Raw genomic sequence first — 18,991 nt, 5'->3', positions numbered from 1 at the left:
GCCTTAACGTTTGACCAAGAAGGTATGTAAGAAAAATTAATCACAAGCATATGTTTTAATGACAAAATTGGGAAACATTTCACAAAGAAGATCACATTGGATATAGTCCCAAAAGACTGAGCTGATGTCCTAGAGGGGCAAGAAGAACATTCCACAAAGAGGGAGCAATTATTCAGAAGTGCAAGAATATGAAAACTGGGGGCACCTGGGTGGCTCAGTGGGTTGGGCCTCTGCCTTCGGCTCGGGTCATGGTCTCAGGGTCCTGGGATCAAGACGTGCATCGGGCTCTCTGTTCAGTGGGGAGCCTGCTTCCCCCTCTCTCTCTGCCTGCCTCTCTGCCTACTTGTTATCTCTCTGTCAAATAAATAAATAAAATCTTAAAAAAAAAAAGAATATGAAAATTGGAGATTTTAAGTTCAGGAGGTAAACAACTCAAAAACTCAAAATTTGAAGTCAAAGTTCATCAAACAGGTTTTCTCTACTCTAGTCCTTTAAGAAGCCTAATTTGTTAAGATAGTATATCACTTTAATCCAGTGCATCATTTAAATTGCTTCAATGAACAGACTTAAATAGTCTTTTCACAGTATCCCTCCTCCACAATCTCTAGTATGCCAGAAAGGTGCCAACACAGAAATGAGCTGACATTAGGAGGCCTGCATGGTGACAGACTGTTCACTTTCTCCAAAACACAGGTGTTCATGAAAGAGCATGTAGTAAGATGTTGAGCAGCATAATATATATACAATGGAATACTATGCAGCCATCAAAAGAAATGAAATCTCGCCATTTGCGACCATGTGGGTGGAACTAGAGGATATTATGCTTAGCAAAATAAGTCAATCAGAGAAAGACAACTATCATATGATCTCCCTGATATGAGGAAGGGGAGATGCAACATGGGGGGTTTAGGGGTAGGAAAAGAATAAATGAAACAAGATGGGATCAGGCGGGAGACAAACCATAAGAGACTCTTAATCTCACAAAACAAACTGAGCGTTGCCAGGGGGAGGGGGGTAGGAAGAGGGTGGTGGGGTTTTGGACATGGGAGAGGGTATGTGCTATGGTTAGTGCTATGAAGTGTGTAAACCTGGCGATTCACAGACCTGTACCCCTGGGGCTAATAATACATTATATGTTAATAAAAAAATAAAAATTTTAAAATAAAAAAAAAAAGATGTTGAGCACCATAGAACTGATGCTATTTTATAAAACCACATGGAATCAGTTCATAAAATCCTGAGATTGAGAAGTTTTTAAATTCATATAGGATCAGGGGTGCCTGGGTGGCTCAGTGGGTTAAGCATCTGCCTTCAGCTCATGTCATGATCTCAGGGTCCTGTCCAGCCCCGCATCAGGCTCTCTGCTCAGTGGGGGAGCCTGCTTCCCCCTCTCTCTCTGCCTGCCTCTCTTGCCTACTTGTGATCTCTCTGTCAAATAAATAAATAAAATCTTTAAAAATAAATAAATAAATTCATATAGAATCATATATTTGAGGTGGGGAGATGATATGAAAGTGGAGGACAGTGGTTTTTCACAAATGATTATGCAGGGTAGTAAGGTTGTCACAGAAGGACTCTGTATCAGAAGACATTGGTATGGCATGAAGTGGTTGTATATTTTTTTAAAAGCATGAGGATTATGTTGTTTACTTTCCTTATGATAGTAATTTTACAGTTAGGTAATCAAATATAACTGAACAGCAAATCTTCTACTTTAGGTATCTCCACACAGTCATTCAGACTGATTCTATGGAGCACATACTTGGGTGCTGGGCAAACAAAAAAGAAAGAAAGAAAAAAAGCCAGAATTCCTGCCTTCCAGGTGTGACCATTTTGAGATTCAGAAGAACATGTTAATGTGCTAAAAGGCAGTGTGAAGACTATGAACCATGCTTACTTTTGGGAGGTACTACAGAAATGGGAATGGTTAAAGCTCAAGATTAAGAGAAATCATTCCAATGGAAATTGCACTCCATAGTCATTTGAAACCTATGTTCTTTAGAATGTGTGAACCTCTTTTCTCATTGGATTCAGGATCAGTAAACCATCACACGTTGAGTAGTCTGGAAATCTCAAGATGCTATAAAAATGGGTGTCTAAATCACATGACTAGAAAAATACTTTAATCCTTACACCACTCAGATAAAGCTAAAGAATCCATGCCCTACTGCTCCTACTACAGTCATACCCATTAAGTGATCCATCAGAAATAGCGCTTTTTAAAAAAGATTTTATTTATTTATTTATTTGACAGAGAGTACCAGCACAAGTTGGGATGGGGGAGAAGCAGGCTCCCCGCTGAGGAGGGAACCAGACTGGGGCTCCATCCCAGGATCCTGAGATCATGACCTGAGCTGAATTGAGACACTTAATCAACTGAGCCACCCAGGCACTCCGAATTCATGTTCTTTTTGATGAGGCAATAATGAGCTGACATCTAATTTTACTATATATCATAAGTAAATTATTAGTTCATGCCAGCATAGAGAGGGTGGCCATGGTCACTCATATTCATTTGATTAACCTTACATAATACAAAGACCATCCAAAGGCTACATGTAGGATTTTCATGGGACTCAAGGAGTTTTTGCACCACATTTTGAAAACCACTACTCCATTGTGTTTATGCTGGTATCTTCTTGGACAGTGTATGTCTATGATATACAGATGGATAATTCATGCCTCTAGTAAGGCAAGAGATGGAAACTTTTGGAGTGCAACTTTCAGGAAAACTTCAGAAAAGCCTCAGGTTAATATATTCACACTTTACTCACTAGATTGCCTGGAAATGATTTTTGGTCAGAATAGGTTTTTTGGTTTTTTGGGTTTTTTTGAAAGTGTAGGAAGTTGCTTTTTTTTCATCTGTGATATTCAACATTCCACCCATATATGCACAATTTTATCAGAGATGCTTAATCATTTCTTTGTTTACTTTTCAAGAAGCCTGAAATGAGTTTGGATATTCTATGACTTTGGTAAATAAATATGTAGCAGAGGGAAAGTCCACCTCATTTTAAATTTGCATTTCTTCTCCAGAGACAGCATATTTACCAGTCTCTAGTCTCCAATTTTTGTCACCACTGTAATAATAAAACACACACACACACATGCTTACACACTTCCATGCACCTCTCCTACCATGACATAAAGTTTATAGGAGTTTGTCATTTTGATTGCCACTGGTTGAAATTCTGATTTCAGAAATTATGAAACAACTGGAAAAAACCTTAGATTTTATATCGTCCATGCACCTAGCAAGAGAAATAAACTTAATTTGAAACATGGCGGTGATAAGGACTAGATTTCCTATCCAGCAGGGAGATTTACAGCATGAATAAGATGCCAGGAAATGGACCAAAAGGGTACCGCGTATGACTGTTTTAAAGAGGGGGAAATATTCTACAGGACTCATGAGCCATTATTTCAAATGCTTGTGTAAATATGGTTTAGTTCATCATCACTTTTTCCAATTATGTGTATGTTCAGCTCCAAAGTACAGCCTCTGCTTCCTTGCTTGAAATGCCACCAACTGAACTAGCATTTTCATTAATACAAGCAATGTTTACAGTGCCCAGAAATGATGGTAGGAATATAGGAGTTCTTTTGTTATTTGTAAACTAAAATACGTCAGAGAGGTGCCCTATTAGTTTTAGCTTAGCTTTTTGAACAGGGCCGTTTAAAACATTACAATTTTTAGGTTCTTCATGAAATTTTCATATTTCTATAATAATCATTATCATCATGTAAATAAAGCAATATATTTTATTTCTAAAATTATAACTGTATATCTAAAGAGATTAAGAATTAAATCAGTTTCTTAATAAAAACAATTTTATTTTTCAGGTCAGTTATGGACCCACTAAATACTTGGAAACTACCTATATAGCTTTGTTTGTACTAAAATTTTATTCTTAGAAGACTGTAAAATATTTTAACTGCATTAAATATTTAAGAAAGGCATTACTGTGTAGCAGTTAAGAACAAGGACTTGAAGAAGACGGCTTAGTTTCACTAATAACCTGCATGACTTTGGGAACTTCCAGAACCTCTCTGTGCAGTTTCCTCACCTATAAAATGGGAGTAATAACAGATCCCATCTCAGAGGGTTGTTGTGAAGATTAAATAAATAAATATTTGTTACAGAAAAGAGTGAAACAGAAGTATTTCCTTCTGCTAATATGGCATATCACAATAGGAAACAGGGGTTCAAGAAGGAATAAAATAAAATAAAATATGTAATGTACGGCACAAACAGAAAGAAGACTTTGGAAGTGCTAGTTTGTAAAGGATGCCTTTACATATTTGGTCTACTCCAAGAACCAGAATACTATCTATAAATAAAATTGAATCTTCCTTATTTGGGCATCTTTCCTTAATGATACCTGAAGACAATGGTTTTTTGTTTGTTTGTTTTTTGTTTTTTTATTTGACAGAGAGAGATCACAAGCAGGCAGAGAGCAGACAAAGAGAGAAGGGGAAGCAGGCTCCCCACTGAGCAAAGAGCTCAATGTGGGGCTTGATCTTAGGACCCTGAGATCATGACCTGAGCCGAAGGCAGAGGCTTTAACCCACTGAGCCACCCAGAAGCCCCCCTGAAGACAATGTTTGTTTGTTTGTTTAAGATTTTATTTATGTATTTGATGGACAGACATCACAAGTAGGCAGAAAGGCAGGCAGAGAGAGAGAGAGAACCTGATACAGGATTCGATTCCAGGACCCTGAGATCATGACCTGAGCCGAAGGCAGAGGCTTAACCCACTGAGCCACCCAGGCACCCAAGACAATGTTTTTAACACTTAAAGATCATCAAAAAGTTAAGGAAGACTACCTGAGCAAGCAGAGCTCCCCAAGCGTCCCTACTGTCCAGGGTCCTCTGGTCTTCAAGGTTGATATGTTTGGCATTTGAGTCTTTTTCCTTCCAGTGTCCAGCTATTGACTCATTTGGGCTTTCTGATCATTTTAATTTAGTCCAAACTTAGATCATAATCTTTCTTCTTTGTCAGCTACTCCTAGCTGTCAGCTACTTTTTGGTTCTCACTTGAAATCCACCTTTCTCAAATTCCAAAAGATTTTTTAAAGGAATATATGCTCTCCCACCTCACCTGGTTGCTTATATCCAGCTGTCCTGCTTCTATAAGCACAAGAGACACACCATGTGTCACTGGAGTGAGTGATGGTTACTGCTCTGCTAGTTCTCAGTTGTAACAATCTTAGTTGATTCCTCACCAGCAGCTTTAAATCAAAATAGGAAAGAATGGTTTTATGGTACAATATACTAGTTTAAAGATATTGGTCTGCTCTTACTGCTTAAAGTCATAGGTTAGATGAGGAGAGAACCGTATATCTTTGGATCTGAACTGGTGTCCTAGACATGAATTCTAGCATCTGTTAAATATCTCAGAGCTCTTCTAGCCCTAAAAGTGATTCCTCACTGCTCGTTTGAAAACAGATATTAAGGAGAAGGAAAAGGACATACCAAAACCCAAACATGAACTAAAGACCTTCAGAAAATCACTCTAATACTTGCCCAACTATGCTCAGTGGGAAGACTTGCTCTATTGAATCCATACTGTATTAGAATGCCTTCTATGAACACACCCTGTTAAAAAAGAAAAAGAAAAAAAAAACCCTTGTTTAGCAGAAAGCATTTTATTTTATTTTAAGATTTTATTCACGTGACAGACAGAGATCACAAGTAGGCAGAGAGGCAGACAGAGAGAGAGAGGGGAAGCAGGCTCTCTGCAGAGCAGAGAACCTGTTGTGGGGCTCGATCTCAGGACCCTGAGATCATGACCTGAGCCGAAGGCAGAGGCTTTAACCCACTGAGCCACCCAGGCACCTCCAGAAAGCATTTTAGATAATAGAAGGAAGAAGAGCCAAAGATGGTCTATGTCACCATATTTTCTTTGGTCCTTTTTTCACTGAAATTCAGGAAAAATAGCTTGGAGGGCAGAATGTGGTGGTATAGTGGAAAGAACTCTGGACTAGGTGATGGAGTCAGGGTGTGGGTCCAAGATCTGCTTCCTGGAAAAGCCACTGCTCTCTCTGAATTTCAACATCTATTCAGATGAGGAGGTAATAACATCTACATCACAGAACTGTTGTGAAAATTAAGTGAGACCTTTGTATGCTACAATAGTAATACCGGACATCATTATTGGTTTCTATTAGCAATAAATAATTTTGATATTTTAGATCGGAATAATTAAGGTCCCCAAACCTTGTTTTCTACCAAACTAGATGTATGATTTCCTTGATTTTTTTTTTCGTTTTTCCAGAAATTTATAGTCTGCATGTCTTCTGGGATGCAATAGAGTGCAAAGAGCTCAAACATTGGAATAAAAGAGATCTGAAGTCGGGACGCCTGGGTGGCTCAGTTGGTTAAGCCTCTGCCTTCGGCTCAGGTCATGATCCCAGGGTCCTGGGATCGAGTCCCGCATCGGACTCCTTGCTTGGCGGGGAGCCCACTTCTCTCACTGCCTCTGCCAGACACTCTGCCTACTTGTGTGTGCTCTCTCTCTGACAAATAAATATATTAAAAAAAAAAAAAAAAGAGATCTGAAGTCAAACTGTGGTTACGTCACTCTGAATTCACTTACTAGTTAGTGCCAGTCAAATCTTTGACCCTTGGTTTTCCTTTCAAAATATGGGGCTAATGACACTCATTTTCCATAGTTGTGCCATAGTTGGTACCATGAAGGAGAGGATTAGTGATAATGCGTCAAGGAGCCTACCATAAACAACCATTTCACAGTAAACAACCATTATACTATAGGAATTTTTTTGGTTTTTTTTTCATTCCTTATTATTATTATTGACAAAATGGGTTTATCTTTGTTCACAATTACTCAAGCAATGTGCTTAATGGGTACTAACTGCTGACAAGATTACACCTTGAAAAAGATGAGTCATTTGAATGAATAAATCATTAAATGGTAATATGGGAGGGCTCAATAATTATTTTCCCTTTAGATATCCGAACTGGAAATTCTTTGGAAATTCAAATTCTTGAAGAATGTAAACATTCGTAAGACATGGTTACTGCCTTCAGGAAGCTTATATCCTAGTTAGAGGCATTTCTTTCAGTAACATCTATGTTCAAACATTGTCTTTGTATGGTGACTGAGCTGTGAAGTAAGTAAAAAATCCTTTCAGAAATTAGACAAAAGTCTGTGAAGTCATCTTTCTGTCAAAGGGGATGGGTGAGGAGGAACTGGGTAGCAGGGAGAACTAAAATCTGTTAAGTATATTATGTGTAAGGCACAGAACCAGGCAATTTATGTTCATTGTTTTACTTAATCCTAAAAACAGTCCTATGAGAAGGGCCGCAAAATGTAGACTTTGTATTTGCAAACAACCTTATTTAAGATCACATACATAGTAAATGCTAGAAATGGGACTAGAAATGGGAATCCAATCATTAACAGGGGAAATGGGGTTAGAAAGTGGGTTTTGTTCAATTTAACAGATTTTTATAAAAAAAAAAAAATCTGAGTATTTCCCCTTCTCCAAAAATGTCTTTTCTTTCATTGATTTTTTTTTCTTTCCTTTTCTGTTGGGCCCAACAATGAGCTCAATTCTAGACTTTAGAACCCTCTGATCGGGGTATAGCTATTTTTTCTGTGCATATTGCCCAGAGAGCTTATCTTATTTTTTAATCTACAAAAAGAACTGGTAGCCATTTCAGATGTGCTACTGTTGCTAGTATTTAGCATTCAAATAAAAGGCAATTCACCCGACATTAATTTAATTGTAGAAATACAGTACAGAACATACCTCAATTAAGATATATAGTTCAATCATTTATCTTTTTATTTACAAATATTAACGATTATTGCTCCCAGCCCCCAATAAGTCATAAAACTTTATTTATTTATTTATTTTAAAGATTTTACATATTTATTTGAGAGGGAGAGAGAGCACAGAGGGAGAGTGAGAGGGAGAAGCAGACTCCTGCTAAGGGAAGAACCTGATGTGGGGCTCAATCCCAGGACCCTGGGATCATGACCTGAGTGGAAGTCAGAGGCTTAACCCACTGAGCCACCCAGGTGCCCCAAGTCACAAAACTTTATAAAGCAGTTTTAGGGTATGAGCATAATCAGCCACAAGTACCAAATTAACATGCTCACCAGAAGTTTTTTTTTTTCTCCTTTTATGTATCAACCAACCTGAGGATGGTTAATCTAGGATAGGTAAAGAAGAAAGGTAGGGTTTGAAGGAATCAGAAATATGTTTTCCTTGCTCCATGTGTGTGTGAGTATAGAACATTTGCCATGAAGTCTATCCTCTTAGCTAGAGAGCTGCTGTACAACTGAAACTGTCTCTTTTTAAGAAAACATTCTGAGAAACCCAGCTAGCCACTTCACTTTACATTTCAGTCAGAATCTATCACATGGCCACTCCTAGGAGAAAGAAGATCTCTGTTGTTGTTTGGAATGTAAAAATTAGAAGAAAAAAATATTATCAGAGAGACAAAAAGAGGTCTTTTTAGAATGTTAGGAATTTTAGTTTTCCAGCCTCCGTAAGAGAGAAACACCCAGTGGAAAGGGTACAAATGGCTTTGAGGAAGTTATCAGGTCACGTACGCTGTTGAATACTGGAAGTTACTGCTCTTCCCTGAGCCACGTTTGGTGCCATGAAGGGCATTGTGGTTCTACTATTTACTGTGAAACTGCATTCAAATTTCTCTTTTTTTTTTCTTTAAGATTTTACTTATTATTTTGACATAGAGAGAAAGAGACAGAGACAGGAACAGAGACAGAGCATGAGCAGAGAGAAGGGCAGAGGGAGAGGGGGAAAGCCGAATCCTCCCTGAGCAAGGAGCCCAGGACTCTGAAATCATGCCCTGAGCCAAAGGCAGATGCTTAATTGACTGAGCCACCTAAGTGCCCTCAAATTTCTTGACTTCCGTCTAGCTTACCTTCCCTATTTATAAAACATAGATAACCAAAGTGTTTATTTTAAAGTATTCTTGTGACCACGTTCCACAATAATGAATGTTAAGTGCTTAACATATCACCTGGCACATAGTGAACTTCAATAAATATGAACAACTATAAAGAGAATCATTGATATTATTAAGTATAATACTGATACTTCTCCTTGACCAGAGTGAACCTTTTTACATTATCTGCATATTGCCACTGGTTTTCTGCCTTTTTTTTTCTCTTTTGTCTTAGGAATACCCATCCTGACCTTTGGATGTGTCCTCTGAGAAGGTACCCATGACAGACCACACTGGACATGTGCTCAGATATTGGGGAAAGGTTCCATGACACTTGAGTGTGAACCTACCCATCACTGAGTTTCCTGACGCAGAGCCACCAATGTCTCTTTTTAGCTGATGGAGGCTGGTGCTGCTTTGAAGCATTGAGAGATGCCATGCCAATTCACAGCAAGGTCTTTATTGTTGAAACTCTTGCATAATGACATCTTTATTCATGTGAAAATACAGGATGAATTTCAACTATATGATATTGTTTATGTTCATCAGAAATGTTATTTGTCTTTACAAAGTCTGGTTTCAATGAACCGGCTATGTAATGGATATTAAATAAACATGGAATTTTACACATTCATAATATTTGGTTTCTTGTTGTGATTTTGATGAACTACACTTTCAAGCACTGTCAATTCATCCTTATTTACAAACGAAACATTTGCTTGTAGCAGAGTGATATAGTGTCTTGCTTTATTTTAAGCTAAGTCAACTCTTCTATTCAATGTTTAATGTGAAACTGACTCAAAAATGTTCTTTTAGGCCACAATTACATTTCTCTCTGTATAACATGTATTATACTATTTTAACTTAATGCTGTGAGCTATATAAACCAAAGACATTCTAATTCTGTTTTTAATGTATTTTTCCCAAGATAAATAATTTATAATGTACTATTAAAACTAAGGAGCTCATATTAAAAGAGTTATATCATATGACCTGCTGAAACTCATCTATGGAAACTGACTCTCTTAAAAGTAATTTTGTGAAATTATTTTGTATAAAATTGACTTTCTTATATGAATTCTTGACAACAAATATAAAACAAAAAGAACTTGAAATTTCTCTCTCCATCCTTCTACACACTGAAGAGAAGTAATCAAATACTTTCTAAACTTTATGATTTGGGGATTTCTTAGAAAAAGAAAGTAGATGAATAGCAAACATTTCAGTTACGCATATCAGCTTCTGGCTACCTCTCTAACATAAAACTCCTTTTCAAAGTATACCTAGTCTTTTCACATCTTTAAAGTGATAGTTTCATTTATGGGTTTATTTGTAAAATGTTCTCATTTTGCCATCCAGGGGAAGAAGTGCTCTTTTTTTTTTTTTTTTAAACCTGAAAATAAGTAACCCTAAGCCCATGTTCCTTCATCCTGATAGCATTGGCTCATAACAGGCACCCTATAAGCACTCACAGGCATCACATGAGGTAAGGAAAGCTCTGAAAGGGCAAATAAATATTCCAAACATTAGGGTTCCTCTTACCTTGAAAGGGCTTATTTAAAATGGATACTCACGGCATACCATGAGCAACTAATGTCATCATGCAGGCATGTATTTGAAACTGTCTTTACAGGGAGCCACCAAGAAGATGTTGGGGAAGGGAAAGCTGACTAGTCTCAGAGAGGGTTCAAACAACAGGGAGATGGTGTCTTCACACCCAGTGTCTAGCCTTCAGTTTCAAAGCTTGGGGTGGTGGGACTAGAAAATGAAGGGAGGAGGGAAGTGAAGACATGGAAAAGCAGGAGTGAAGGAATGGAGGGAGTCTGTAGGAATTTTAGGGACAGAATGCTGATTCCTGTGAGCGTACTTCTGAGCATTCTAGCACCAGCATACAAGGGCTGGAAGAATTATTTGCAAGAGAACTTTAGAGTCCGTAAAAAATGTTTTTCTACGCCATCGTGGATTGCGCTACTTTTGTGGGTGACTAACCTCACCCATTCCTAGGATTCTTTCCTTTTGACTAGTTCCATTTTTCAGGCAGCGACCTTTCCCTGACCTCAGCCCGAAACTCTGGGTCACCTTGCTATAGCCTTGGTGTAGCACTGAATAGAGGTCTTACCAGATTGTTGGCACTGGATAAGTGGTACTGAGCACAATCGTCCTCTTTCATGAGCTGGAGGGAAGTTGCCTTTTCCAGGGTTCAGAGAGCTGGGCTGACTTATCCCTCCTTTTTATTCTGTTGCCCAGTAATTTTCCCTCTGGCCAGATCTGTAAACTGGTTGCCTTGCAGGAAGGTGACATGCATCACTGATGCAAAAAGGAAAAAAAAAAAAAAGAGAGAGAGAGAGAGAGACTATTGGCATCAGCACAGCATTCAACAGTACTTCAAAAGTTTCATTTTATGGTGAAATAGGTCAATTATTTGCTCCAAATAATTAGAAAGTTTAATTGCTAAACCTTAATCTCAGATATCTTTATATTCCTGTGTTGTTATTTAATTATACTCTTCTTCTGAGTAGAATTATATGAACTCCTGTTTTCCAATCCATCCCCCAAATTATCCTAGATAAAAACTCTTCTTGAAAATAAAAACAGTTTTTCCCAAGTTTTCAAACACCAAAAAAAAAAAAAAAAAAAAAGAGTTTGATTATACTTCAGAGACTCTACATAACCTTGGTCATTAGCCTCCCATGTTGCCAGATAGCCATGGCTCCACCAGCAGCATGGTAATTTCTGATGTTCTAGACTGTTCTGTCTTTTCTAGGGAAAAAAAAACCCAATGCTGGGACTCAAAGTCTACAGTAAATAGCGAATTCTGATATCACACTGAAAGGCAAGTGTGACATAACCAGCCTACCTCTTTCAAGTAAATTAATATGGTAATATTGACAGTTTCCCAGGCTATTTCTGTATATACTGTATTTGCTCCCATTCTAAGGATGTCAGCACTAAAAAAATGACAAAAAGAAGAAAAAGAGAAAAAAAAAAAGGATCTCAATGGCTAGTGGGAAACATCAAGCTGATCCTTTATCTTGCCATCCAACTTTGTCAGTTCTTGGTAAAATAGTACTTCAAATTATTTTTCACACGAATAGACTCGTGTCTTGTGTTTGGACATTTAATTAGGCCTAAAGGGGACAAAGGGGGAAAGGTTTTAATACCATTTTGCTAGGTAAAATACTCATGAATATTTCCACCATATTAGGTAATTTCCTATCAAATATACTTGTGATTCCAAGTGGCTTGGCTGCAGGACCGCAGAACGCAACCATCAGTCACTGTTGGCTCTGTGCAAGACGCATTGTACCCTGCCCGCTCTAAAGCAATCAAACGAGTCTGCAAATGTTCTTCAAAGAATACACGTAGAATGTTACTTCGTTAAACATCTCCTTGGCATTCATTCTATTTTCCACTTTGAATTGCTGCATTTAGTTTTGTAATGACCTTCTAAAGCAAGGAGGTTCTATTAACTCTTTGATCTTCTAGCTTTGGGATGAAAACAAAGAAAATATAAATGAGCACTTTGTACACTGTCTTATATAGGAGAGCAGAAGAAAAAAAGGAAATATGTTTTCATCAAACAGATTGGTTTGTGTGGAGACTTCCAGCCCTTCCTGTTCTTTCCTCCCTTTAAGCAAAATGCTTATCAATGTTGTACATGTGTTTGTTTTAATGTTGTCTGTGTAACTAGGTCTTTGTTTCTCTTCTTTCCAGCTCCTATAGCTGAGGTTAGGGTCAGATATCTCTTTGTGGATTTTTTCTTTTTTAAGGCATTCTCCATCCTTGGTTTCCTCTAACCCTAAGTGCAATTCTTGGGAAATCTGCCATCCTATTTGTGGGACGCTGGCAGCCCTCTTCTGTTTCCAACTGTTCCTTTGTGTGTGTCCATGTGAGTGGGGAAAGGGGAGGGGATCCCCGGTCAGGTAGTTGCCTAATACTGCAGTGTAGAAAACACTGGGAACTCTTACATCTGAATACCAGTTCTGTACTTCATTGTGACTGTGTTTATATATTCTGGAACAGAATCTCAAATGCTAGTTATCTTGCTCCTGAAGTCCTAAACTCATAGCATTATTAATATATAGATGAGACACTGACTTTCACTCTATTTTTATTTTTTATCACCTCTTAGTGTGCTTCCTTTTACATACTCATTTGATTCTATCTTTTCAGGCTTTAACACAACTTTGGAAGCAAAACTTTAGGTACAATATTATAAAATACCAGCATTTTATGATAAATATTAAATCCAAAGCATGAAAATAGTTATCAGAACAAAGCTTTTCTCTTCCCAATATTGTAACCAGCTATTTATTATATCATACACACTTTTTCTTGAAATTTGAAACTCTTATTTGTTATTAAATTGAAAGCATCCTGAGCTAAGAGCCTGGGGACTGTCTGGACTTCCTCAATCTAGACTCTAGAATAACAGGTGATCTAGCTGTATTGCTGATAATGTTATCTGGTCCTGTTGTAATGCCTTAGGTTTATTGGAAATGGAAATCCATGTTTTATTACGAAATGGATTCATTTCGTTTTGGCTAGGTTTTTCTTTTACCAGAATCATTTAACACTAAGGATTCATTATGGTAGGGATGTGCTGAAAGTGTTAACCTATATAATTCACCAGCCCAACTTCAGAGGTGAAAAAAAAAAAAAAAAGAATGACAGTTTACCTAGGTTCCCTGCCCACAGAAAGCAGTCCCACCATTAGAACCATCACCTTTTCATTTAATTTCTGCTTTAATTTGCTTTTCTGGTTCAAAGAGTACAAGTTTCCTTCTATCAACTATTGCAATGGGAGACATTCAGCTTTCTGTCTTTGACGTTTTCTCAGTTGACAGTCCCATCAGTCAGGGAAGTGGCAACCAGCTTGGTGAATCCCTTTTCACATCCTCACTTGTTGCCTTTCATTTTTTTCCCACTTGTTGCCTTTCAACTGTTTTTTACGTCTGAGAACATTCCTTTTTCATCTTAACAATTCCTTATGTTGTTGTTATGTTTGTCTAGTCATACTTTAAATTATAACTTCCCTAAGATGAAACCTTTCTTATGTTCTAGAATGTATTCTAAAAATATTTTCCACTGATATTAATAACTATAAATTGCTAAAAACTCAGATTATGTCTTTTAGGAAATTTGAAATTATAGGTAAACAACTTACTTTGAAAGGGTGTCAGTCTGGCAGTTGTGATCAGATAATAATCTAATTTACATACGCATGAAGAATATTTCTATATATTTTATAGAAATACCTTTTTATAACAAAATAAATAAAAGAGCAGTCAGTATTTATATATATGCAGTGCTTTGACCTTAGGTACAAAATGAGATGACAGGCAAAAAGAATAACTTAGAACAATTATTAAATGAAAATTTGTTAAACATATACATGAAGAACTGCTAAAATTTGAGATCTTGAAATACTGATTGTTTTAAATGGTCCCCCCAAAACTGGAAAAGATAGGGAGGAAAAAAATCAAGTTACTTACAAAATTCTTTTCTATGTTTACCTTTTGGTGGCCCATTTAAAAAAATAGTTTAAACACCATATAGCATTAATTCAGTGGCCAATAGCATTTTAAACCTATAGATAATATTTTAGACTTCTTTCAAAAATCTCAAAATATGCAATCATAGAATAATATTGTGGAGGGTGTACATAGGGTATATTATTAAACTGAAGAGGAAAATGCTTTGTAGTAGACAACTATTTATTTAGATTTTTTTCAGTCCTGTTATTGATCAAAGAGTAAGTTTGTTTTTCTATTGCAAAATGATGGGAGAAAAAGAATGTAAGGATCAAGGGTTCTTGTGAAAAGTTCTGATTGCCTTGATGCTTTAGAGAAAAAATCCTAAGGAGCTCTTGGTTAAAAATGGTAAATTAATTATAGTACTCATCTCTTCTCCTTGAACAACCTCTGCCAAAATGATAGCAAAAGAAAAACAAAGGTATTTGCCTCCAAGAAAAAAAAAATGAGAAAGAAAAAAAACAGTGGACATGGGATTTCAGCAACTTGTAGAAAACAAGCATATAGAGAAGTACAAGCAGATCAGAGGGACACAGCTAGGAGGTATGCCAAAAAATCCTGAGAGGCTGAATATAGAATCAAGAGTGAAGTACAGGCCTGAAAATCAAAGGAGTGGTAGAAAGTGTGAATATAAACAAGATGAAACCTCCCCACCCCCACCTACACACACACACACACGAATATATATATATATATATATATGTGTATATATATATATATATATATATATATATCTCCAATACACACATGCAACACACACGTTACCCTTTACCCTCTCCCCGCCCCAGGAAAGAGGAGGCTATTTTCCAAAGAAAATGAGCTATACTGGCCCTAGTTCTAAGATTTCAGACATAGCAGCAGCTGAGGCTAAGACACAGGACTAAAATAAGTGAAAGTATAATACTAATTATAAAACCTTCGTCTCCTTTTCTGGCTCTGCTCTCAAAATGCTGGCAGCCAGGAACATGCCTTTCTAGGTGGGAGACTTCAAGATACCTCTCTAAAAAAACTGAATGGTCCCCAAGAAAAGACCCATACAAACTGAAATTTGGGGTTCTCTTAGGAAAATGCTGGCTTACTAGTCAATTCCCCTACACTGAACTTTCCCATAGTAAGCTCTGATACATGCAGATCTTTCACTCAGCTTTCTGAAGTCCCATTCTTTTTTTTTTTTTTAAGATTTTATTTACTTATTTGACAGACAGAGATCTGTCTGTCAAATAAGTAAGCAGAGAGGCAGTCAAAGAGAGAGAGAGAAGGGAAGCAGGCTTCCTGCTGAGCGGAGAGCCTGATGCGGGCCTCCATCCCAGGACCGATCATGACCTGAGCCGAGCGCAGAGGCTTTAGGCTTTAACCCACTGAGCCACCAAGGCGCCTCTTAAAGTCCCATTCTTTTTTTTTTTTTTAAATATTTTATTTATTTATTTGACAGACAGAGATCACAAGTAGGCAGAGAGGCAGGCAGAGAGAGAGGAGGAAGCAGGCTCCCCGCTGAGCAGAGAGCCCGATGTGGGGCTCGATCCTAGGACCCTGGGATCATGACCTGAGCTGAAGGCAGAGGCTTTAACCCACTGAGCGACCCAGGCGCCCCCTAAAGTCCCATTCTTAAAATGAGTAATTAAGAATTACCAGACACAAAAGAAAGTCTTTAACATAAATGATAAAGACAAAAAAAAATCTAAACTCAGAAGGAAAGATAGTTACCCAAAGAATAGAAAAAAAATTCAAAATTATCTATAGTGCTATATCTTCATATATATGAGAAAATGCTGTATCCAAAAAACAAGACAAGAATATTGTTTAAAAAGGAACAAAATAAACTTGGAATATGAAAAATGTATTTATAGTCTTAATTAAAAATTCAACAGAAAGGTGAAAAGATAAATCATCTACAAAGTACAACTAAAGGATTAGAAAACAAGAAAGAAAAGAGATGAACTAAGAATTACCATCTATCAATATAATGAATATACAAAGAAAATACATTGCTCCTGTAATCACGTTCATGAGTTAATGGTAAATATCCCGTGTGGCTGGGGTGAATGATTGTCTTGTGAATTCTGCAATGGAAGAAAATGCCACAACGTATAGGAAAGGTCCTTCAAAGAGGCCAAGCTCACTATATGCCAAACTCGGTATGGTCCAGACTTGAATAAGACAGTATCTCCTGACTTCAAGGACTCAGACTGACCCAGGTCACTCCTTGTACTGAGCATTCCAGGGATGGTAGCCAATTAATCAAAGAGACTATTACAGGGACTGAGTCAACTTTGGGATCTTGGAGTCACCCAGGATCATTAATAAGATACTCAAAATGCTAGGGCTTCACTGATTTACCATTTACTCCTTGATTCTTCAAACATTTAGTTACTATCATCCCTTGCTCTCCCCTGTACTTTTAGACACTTAGTCTTTAATACAAAAAATAACAAATAAATATAGTTAATTGTCCTTATAACTGGTTTTGGTCCTTCTATACTCTCACCATGGTGTTTTATTGCCAGCTCACACCCTCCTACCTCTGTCAGGAAATTATAAGTCACATTATAAGTCTGTCTCATACAGCACTGCCTATATAGTGCTGGTTGATTTTAGTATGTTCATCTCAGAAATATTTGATATTAATTTGAATATATGTGGTGGCATATATGCTGTTGGCCAAATAGTCTTCTTGTGCACACAACAGCATTAATTTCCTTTTCCTCTTTGAAATTAGCCATGCCCAATGAATTTGAGAACAGGGAGTAAAAATTACTATAGCTTTTTCCCTCTGCCAGGGTGACTGGAAATGTTTCAACAGCTTTTATCTTAGAGTGAAGAAAGGATGATACAGATCAAAATTCCAAGTAAACCCATGGGTAAGGAGAATGGGAAAGAAATAATCTTTAGTTTATAAAATCTCTGAGATTGGGGGCTTATGTATATAACAGCAAAACCCAACCTATCATGATTGATACAAATATAAATATATAACATATTCAGTTTTTTCTCATAACAAATAAGCCAATATATATGATGGGTATTACTCTAAGCCATCAGTCAGTGAGCATTCATATGCCATTCTGTGTTTTTCCTTAATGGTACTTCTATTTGTTTAGTTCTGCCATTAATTTAGTTTAGGAGACTAATTTTGACCAATACTGATGACCAAATATTGCAAATGGTTGTACTAGAGGTTTCACCTAAACTGTCTGTCAGGCTAGATGTTAAACAGTAAACCTTCAAAGAAACTGAGGAAATAGAGGCTGATGGTCAAGAGGTAATTAGAAGGTGGTGGAAGACATCTGACATTATGAAGTGCAACCATCATTGCAGCTGGCCGATGTTACTAATAGTATGAAAAGTAGCTGGAAGATACCATGACCAAACACATAACATAATTCAGGTGTCTTGAAGATTGAGTGTATTAGTTATCTCTTGCTGTGTAACAAATCTCCCCACACTTAGCAGATTTTAGAAGTGATTTAAATGGTGGTTATGGCTCAGGGTTTTTTAAGTCTCAAGAGTTCCTTGGCATGAGTGTCTCATCATCTCACTTCTTGAGTGACCTAATAACATAACAGCTAACTTCTCCCAGAGCAAGTAATACAAGCGAATAGAAGCTGAATGTTGTTTATGACCTACACTTATAAGATATACTCTATCATTTCCACAATATCCAGTTTGCTACACAAGTCAACCCCATTCAATATGAGCAGGATTAACAGAAGGGTGTAAATACTGGAAGACAAGTATCACTGAAGGCCATCTTGGGGGCTGGATATATAGGGGAAGAAAACTTGTTCAAGAGTAACACAGGGATTACATCTTTGCAAAGGGATTCTGCTATGATGGCCTTACTGTTTGTTGATTCAGTGTTCCTGTTACAGAAACACACTCTATCTCATGTCATCTGCGTCCACCCAATGGGATATAATGAATAAGCATATTTCAATAACATAAAAAATGATTGAGACTCCTCGTGAGCTACTGGCTTAAAACGATATTCTACTCTAATATTCCACAGTGTTTTATTATTATTTCTATAAAATTGTCAATAATTTAAAAGACTGACTTTTGGTATCTCAATTAAGTCTTTCTTTGTTTTCTATTTTTCTATCATGTACATATAAAGATATGGTAACTATTTTTCTATTTTTCTATCATGTACATATTTTTTCTATTTTTCTATCATGTACATATAAAGATATGTTAACCAAGAAAAGTTAAACTATAATTTTTCTAAAAGTAAAAATCTGAAAAATACAAAGAACAATTTACATCATATAGCACTTTTTGTCAGCTATAACTGTACTTTTGGAATTATTGTTGTTTATTCTGCAATGATTGATAATCATCATCTTGATTTCCCGCCTTTTCTCATGTCTTTAAAATTGGAACTATTTCCTGAATTTCATTATAATGCCAAATTCATTATATACTTCAAAAATTCTCTTTTGAAGTTATTATTCCATAAAAAGACAAATATAATGAAAGATTTCATTTATAAATGTTTAGTGAAGACATTAGTTCT

This window comes from Lontra canadensis, unplaced genomic scaffold (assembly GCF_010015895.1).
Source record: "Lontra canadensis isolate GAN:19392208 unplaced genomic scaffold, GSC_riverotter_1.0 scaffold4, whole genome shotgun sequence".
Classification (NCBI taxonomy): domain Eukaryota; kingdom Metazoa; phylum Chordata; class Mammalia; order Carnivora; family Mustelidae; genus Lontra; species Lontra canadensis.
This window is presented reverse-complemented; position numbering follows the sequence as displayed.